Source organism: Astyanax mexicanus, chromosome 1 (genome assembly GCF_023375975.1).
Source record: "Astyanax mexicanus isolate ESR-SI-001 chromosome 1, AstMex3_surface, whole genome shotgun sequence".
NCBI lineage: Eukaryota > Metazoa > Chordata > Actinopteri > Characiformes > Acestrorhamphidae > Astyanax > Astyanax mexicanus.
This window is the reverse complement of record NC_064408.1, coordinates 102,529,454-102,537,242: the sequence shown is the minus strand read 5'-3', so window position 1 is coordinate 102,537,242 and position 7,789 is coordinate 102,529,454. Positions and strand designations below refer to the sequence as shown.

Genomic DNA, 7,789 nt, shown 5'->3' with positions numbered 1-7,789 from the left:
TCCCATTGTGTGCAAATTCATGAAGTGCATGCAAAACAGAGAGTGTTCTTATTGGCCTGTTCTCTGCAATGAATCTGTCAGAAAATTAGTGCAGAAAAATCAGTTATTATATGGGTGGGCAGTGTTTTTTTCCCCCTCCTTGAAGGAGCATCATGGCTCCCATCAAAACTCATGTCACATCTGATTAATCTAAAGTATATCTTTGTCTGGTAAAAGTAAAAAACTTTAAAAGTTTTGCAGTTTTTGCAGTGATTTTAGCATTGCCTACGGGGGACTAAATGATTGAAAAAAGGCATATTGAGGTGAGTTAATGTGAAAATTAGAGAAGAAAAATAAAGTAGTTGAAAGGTTTAAAATCCATTCATAAAAACCCAAGTACAACTGATGTTTGTAAAATAATGTTGGGCAAAAAAACAAATCTAAACAAAACCATAGGCCCTACAAGTTCAGACAAATATTTCAGGCTCTGCTCTGTAGAGTTTGATCAGTGATATTGGTGTATTTGCTCTTTTGCTTTTTCCACTGCTTAATTGCGTACATGATCCTCTCTCTTGGTCAGTTGTCTCATTCTTTGATGCAACAACAGGCCAATGCATTTCAAATGAGTCTCCAGCCAACGTGATGAATAACAACACGGTGTTCTTTGCCTCGTACGTCTAATGCTCCTCTTTGGCTGCCCAGATAGCAAAAAGCATTCTGGCCGGATCCGGGCCGAGTCTATCACAAGTTCCGCGCCGGATCCGTAAAACGGTTCTGGGCCGGGGTCCAGATGCACAACGGGCCAAAACCGTCACGGATCCGTTTTACGGAGTCAAAAAGATACTGGGCCAGCACCAGTCCAGACCAAGCGTTTCAGGTGTTCCTTTAGACCGAATATGGGCCGGATCCGCTTACCGTTACACTCGCTGGAACAGGTCCGTTACAGATCTGGACCAGATCTGGATCAGCCCCGGATTAGTTCCGTATTAGCTACGGCCAAGCCACGGCCTTTTCACGTTCCCCAGCCTACTTATTACTGATTATAATGACATATTTCAAAATAAAAGTAGTAAAGAAAGAGCACTAAGCTATTTGACTTCTTTTTACATTGATAAATTAAAAGAGTTTAATACAGTACATTAAATTACAAATGCAATATTTAAATAATATAATAAAAAAAACATTAGTTGTAAATGCAATCCTTAATTAGGTTAGCTAAATGAAATACAATAATTATAAAAGCAATACTTAATTAAGCTAATTAAATAAAATACCATAACTTATATATGCAATACTTAATTAAGCTAATTAATGAAAGTACCATCAGTTATAAATGCAATACTTAATTAAGCTAATTAAATAAAATACCATCACTTATAAATGCAATACTTAATTAAGCTAATTATATAAAATATCATCACTTATAAATGCAATATTAATTAAGCTAATTATATAAAATATCACTTATAAATGCAATATTAATTAAGCTAATTCAATAAAATACCATCACTTATAAATGCAATACTTAAGCTAATTAAAATAAAATACCATCACTTATAAATGCAATACTTAATTAAGCTAATTATATAAAATATCATCACTTATAAATGCAATATTAATTAAGCTAATTCAATAAAATACCATCACTTATAAATGCAATACTTAAGCTAATTAAAATAAAATACCATCACTTATAAATGCAATACTTAAGCTAATTAAAATAAAATACCATCACTTATAAATGCAATACTTAATTAAGCTACTTAAATAAATTTTGATTTCAATTAAACAATTTATAAATCAACAGGCATTAATACAATTATTTTAATAATAAAACCATTTTTAATTCACATAATATAAACATGCAGACACAGACGTTTTTTGCAGCCAGCTGTGCCTCCACTGATGAGAGCATTCTTGGACACTTAACACCACTACAGTGCAGCCTATAAAAAAGACAAAATAAGAAAATATTTTATTTCAGAAACAGCAGAAAAGAAGTGGCTAGAAATGAATATAGCGTACTAAAATGACAAGTGTTTTTCATTTGACCAAATTTCTAAAAGATATATAAATGTCACAGCTGTATTTAATAGGGGCTAGCTAATTTTCATTTATACCATTTCACATAATAAATAATTACCATTTTACTGGAATTATGCACCCAAAATTAAAAGAAAGATAAATAAAAAGTGCACTTATAGCTTTGGGGTGCATTTCCCAAAAGCTTTGTAAGGCTAAGAACTTTGTTAACTCGTACTTAAAATTATATTGTATTTTATTTACAATAGAATATAAGTCAGCGGTTTTTGATAAATGCATTTGTTGTTGCAGTTGTAATTGTGTTTTTGCTAATAAAGCGGCCAGGTGATAAATGTTCAGGTTAACCCTCAAGCCCCCTTCAAATTTTGCACCCTCTGGACACGTTTGTGGTAAAAATGTACAAGCACCTAAAAAATGCTCTTAAATCATTATACATCAATATATATATTTTTTTTTACATAAATAAACTTTTTTTTTCATAAAATCACTTAATCAACTTCCGTTCTACCCAAAACTACCAAACATTAAATAATTTTCAGGATTTTAACCCTTTAAATGACAGTTTAAATATTTTAACTATTGTTGTATTTTGGCAAAAAAAACAAAACAAAACAAAAAAAAACACAAAAATTATTTTCCACAAAACAAACAGCAGACAAATGAGGCATTGGTGACTATTAGAGTCTTGGACATGTAAAAGATTAGCAACAAAATTGATTTGATTGCATTATTATTTTTTTACGTAGTGCCAGATTTAAATTTTGCACCCTCTGGACACCTTTGTTGCCAAAAATGTACATGCACAAAATCAGCAATAAAATACTCATATACATTTTTTTTTGCTATTTTTTCATAAATCACTTAATCAAATCCAGCCCTGATCAAAATGATCAAATATTTAATACATTCCAGGATTTTAACCCTTTAATTGACAGTTTAATTACATTCATGATTAATTATTCATTAAAAACCCCCACAAAAGTTGTACTATTTCTCATATAATAAATATTAGATGTATGGGGCATTGGTAGAATTTTTTTATGTAGTGTCAAATACTCCCTCTGAACACCTTTGTGGCCAAAAATGCCCCATTGACTTCCATTGAAAACACATTTTTTTATCTCACTGTAATTACTGTATAAAATTATTAAACAGTTATTTAAATGGTTAAAATCCTGATTTATGAAAAAAAGCAAAACAATATTGATGTATAATGATTTAAGAGCAATTTGTAGGTGTGTGAACATTTTTGCCATGAACATGTCCAGAGAGTGCAAAATGCGTCCAGAGAGTATGAATGACGTGAGAGTAAAAGACATTAGATTTCAAAAATTTTATGAAAAAGCAGGTTTTCTGCAAAAATGCATTCCCCTGGCTGCAACATAGCCAAAACGATCACCAAATGAAAAAAAAGTTGAGTCAGTACATCAGTAGGTGGGCCCATTACATTCTCATTGAAGGCTAATGCATCCAAAATTGATTTAAATGCTATTCTCAGTGGGCCCTGTTTCTTTTCAAAATAGATATTAAAGTCACCAACAATGATAACTCTGTCAGAGTTGAGAGCTACTGCAGCTAAAAAATATACTGAATTTCTTAGTGAATTTTGCATATGGTCCTGGAGGACGGTACATAGTTATCAGCAGGAATGAATGTTGGGTTTTGGTGGCAGTAGATGGGCCTGCGACTATAAGGTTAAACAGTTCAAATGACTTAGCTTCAAACTCTGTATTTTGATTTATTCCTATAACTGACGACTACACCACCACCCTGACCAGTCCTGCATGGGTAGATGAAATAGCTAGAACCTGGGGGGAGTGGACTCATTTAGAGCTAAATATCCATCAGTTTTAACCCATGTCTCATAGAGAGTGCATTGTCAATGATAATTTAACCTACAGTAACTGATTTAGGTGCCAGCAATCTTATATTTAACAGCCCCGATTTAATGTGGTTGTTGCTGTAACTCAGGAGGACAGACGAGTTTGTATTAATTCTAATGGAGTTGTTAACAGATTTTCCAGCTATTTTGATAACGTGTTTTATTTACACTATTATGAAGAATTGACATACAAATAGTACAAGCAGAAATACCAGCAAACAAACCTACTTGGCTGGTGTGACTGGGTAGAGACAGTCAGTCTCAGCGTAGCACCGCCTCGATGTTCACAGAGAGAAGCCTGTCTCTGTGGAATGGGGCCGGTCGCTCCCGAAAGCTCATCCCCACATGGAGGGCGATGGTGCCGGGGTTCCTGCTTTGGCAATGCGCCCCAGGGAGCCGCTTGCCGACTACCAGCATGCAAGCATCTGGAAGACATGAAATTGTGCCATTACTCTTAGATACTTTTAAATGTCTAACAATTGAATCTCCTATAATGAGAGTACCGCCCTTGGTAGTTTTCCTCTGTGCTGGGGGAGGCGAGGGCTGAGGACCTCGAACCATTTTGCGGATACCAAATCCTGCTGAGAAAGTTGTAAATTAAATAAATTATTTAAAAAAAATCATAAATTGTGATTTCCGGATTTTTATTATGTCTCTCACGGTGGACATGCACCAAAGATGAAAATTTCAGACCCCTCAATGATTTATAAGTGAGAGAACTTCTCAAGTTGCAAAGTTCTCAAAAATACGACTTAGAAAACAAAACACAAACTTAAAAGCTATTCTGAACTTCAAAATCACTGTTTCACTCCATTGAGGTGTAATACACTGAATAATATTCCTCTCATGTCTGATCTGACCTCCACGGTGTTGAAACGAGGCTGAGAAAGTTCTGATAGCAGGGCACGCAAATACTTACATAGCCTTGTTTTAACACAGTGGAGCCCAGATCAGACATGAGAGGACTTTTATTCTGTATATTACAGCTCAATGGAGTGGAACACTAATTTTTATGGTTGTAAATTTACTTCTTTAAAATGTATATAAATTAATCAAGAAAATCTTACAGTGTCCCTTAAAGTTTTTAGTGCAGTGGCACAACAAACAATTAAAATAAGAAAGTGGATAAATGCTACATTAAGAGCAAACATATCAAATCAAACGTGTATCAACAGACTTAAAGTCAAAATTAATTACAGAACTGCTGGAAAATAGAATTAATTACCTTGTTAGGTGATTTGATGGGTAAATGATTACACCTAAAAAACAAACAAAACAAAATTACATTCAGTATTGTAAGTTAAGCATTTTCTTTTTTAAAATAAAGGCTGAACTTTAACTTACCATACATCAGATTTGCATCAGACTTTATGTATCCAGATTGAGTTATCCAAAAACTTATTTGCAAATAATGAACAAACTAAACTAAATGAGGCAATAAGTTTTGTAAACCTAACTATTAATCACTGTTGCAGCAACCTATACAAGAAAGATCCATGTTCAAAGCTTTGTTGTCACATATTTAGCACTTCTGAAAATTACTACACTACAAAGCAGTAGAGGGCACAGAGGCCCTTTAAGGCAAGTTCGGCTCAAAACGTGTTTTTTAGGATCATACTGTTATTGCATATATTTATTTATAGAATTGGCCTCTGATACAGAATGCAAATTTTCTGCTTAATAATAAACATGAACTTCATTGGGTAATGGTGCTGGCAATTATGACATTTTCCTTAAATGGTCATTTATAGAATTGGTCTTTGATGCAGCAGGCAAAATATATAATAAACTATTAACATAATATATGTTGTATAACAAACAAGACTACCATAATATTAAACATAAAATGCATTAGGTGGATCCAACCTGTAAACATACATTTTATTAGCTAAAATAATTGTATCTCACCTTATCTCAGGTCCCCAGCCCTCAGCAGCCCTACTAAGCAAATGCATATAATTAATATATTGTAGTAACTTTGAACAGGTGTTTTTAAGTTGAAATCAGAACAGATATTGTTTAATATATTACTACACATATGCTGATTTAGGCTAGCAAATATTACCCAATTATTATTCTAAAGATTCACATTTTGCTGATATGGACACTGGCCAGCTCCTTCGTGCGCCACGACGTGAGAATAAATTTAAGGTGGAATGGAAAAGTTTATGCTGGAAAATAATAAGTTAAATGCAGCCTCATATTTTTATTGACAGTAACTTAGTTGTGTTTATAACAAATTATAAAATGTATAATTACTTTTTTTTCTTCTTTTTTTTTTTTTACTTTTGGCCAGCTTCTTTGTATTTCCCACTCCACCTTAAACAGTGCTTAAATATGTCAATGTCAGTAAGCCATTGCTGCACGATTTAAGGTGGAGCAGGAAAACGTCTGACGAGCTTTATTATAATTAAGCCCAAACACAACTATTTAAGGTTCTAAGAATAACTAAAGTTGTTTATTTTAATAAAAAAAAGGTGTGTTACTCGAGCAAAATGAGTTAACAGCGTTTATTTCAGCTAGTTAGCCTGGTTAGCTTAGCTAGTTATACTAGCTAATACTAGCATAACTAACTGGTATCGTTAACTGAAGCTTTTTGTCAATTTTGCCTACAAATTGACAACAATTAACATTAAATACACAAAAAAACAATTGATATTATCCAACATACACGTGATAAATCAACTTTAGCATATACAAGATTAAAAATGAGCAATAAATGTAATTAAATGACGCTGATAGCTAGTTAGCTAGTTAACTCACCTGAAGCGCAGATTCAGCAGATGTCAGTTGGTCCTCGCGCTGAGTTTGAATTTCTCCCGCTCCTGTGCCGCTCCGCCGATGCGGCCCGGATCCGCAAAACGACACTGAGCTGACACTGAACTCACATCTGGTATCTGACTCCGTGCCGAAGTCATATGGAAGGCGTGAAATGAGACGGACTGTTATGCGGATTTACCGTCAGTAAAACGGATCTGAACGTGAGTCACAATCATAACCCGAACCCGGAGTGAAGCCGGACCAGATCCACTAAACAGACCTGACTGTAGCGCGGATCTGCCGGAGGTAAAACGGATCCGGATCGGAGTAGTCTGCTATCAGGGTGCAGAGGTTTCCAGCAGATGGCTTTGGGTGTGATGTTATGGCCTGATTGGTTCTGCGTCTCAGAGACAAAGAGCACTTTGCTACAAACTACCATATGCTGGAGAGTCGTGCAGCATATGCCCGGGTGTCAGGGAGTGGAATAGCAGTGACTAGAGTTTTACGAGTTTTGGTAACACTTTATAATACTGTTCCATAGTTAATAGGTAACTAAGCAGGAACTAAGCAGTAACTAATTAATAGTGCTGCATTAACACCTAAATATTTTCTATTAACTACCAGGGAGTACTGAATAATTACTCAGTAGATAGTACTGAACTAATATTTATAGTAGTTCACTATTAACTCCACAATAATTACTGAGACTTACATATCTCCCAGAGAACTACTTACTAATGATGTCTCCTTTATAATAACTATTCATTAATTACTGCTCAAATCAACATTAATTACTGAAAACCCTTACATGCCACCTGGGGAACTATAGATCTAAATCAGGCATATTTGAGTTAAATGCATATTAATTGAAGGCATATTTGAATTAAGCAAGTGACACCATTTGTAGTAGTGATAACCTTAATTACCTTATTATCCTCAGTTCCTTCCAAATATTAGCACCATATAGTAAAATACTTCAGTGTGTATTACTCTGCTTAATCATCAATTTTTGGAAGAAAAAAACAACATTATAACGTAATATTATTGCATAGAAGACATTGATGAAAGTTCTCCAGAAGGCATCTAAGACTCTAAGAATGACTGTAAGACTGTAATAATGTAACA

At 34.2% G+C, this 7,789-nt stretch overlaps 1 long non-coding RNA gene across 2 annotated transcripts; it reads right to left on the bottom strand.

Annotated features, from left to right (window-relative positions):
- Positions 1-671: 671 nt before the first annotated feature.
- LOC111192749 (uncharacterized) lies at positions 672-7,013 on the bottom strand. Of its 2 annotated transcripts, none has more exons than XR_007423935.1 (5): positions 6,668-7,013; positions 5,813-5,842; positions 5,130-5,163; positions 4,129-4,485; positions 672-1,925 (listed from the first exon to the last, which is right to left on the bottom strand). It is a non-coding gene; the product is annotated as an uncharacterized LOC111192749 (long non-coding RNA). The 2 variants fall into 2 exon arrangements; XR_007423933.1 differs by having other exon boundaries at positions 4,133-4,485.
- Between the last annotated feature and the right edge of the window lie 776 nt (positions 7,014-7,789).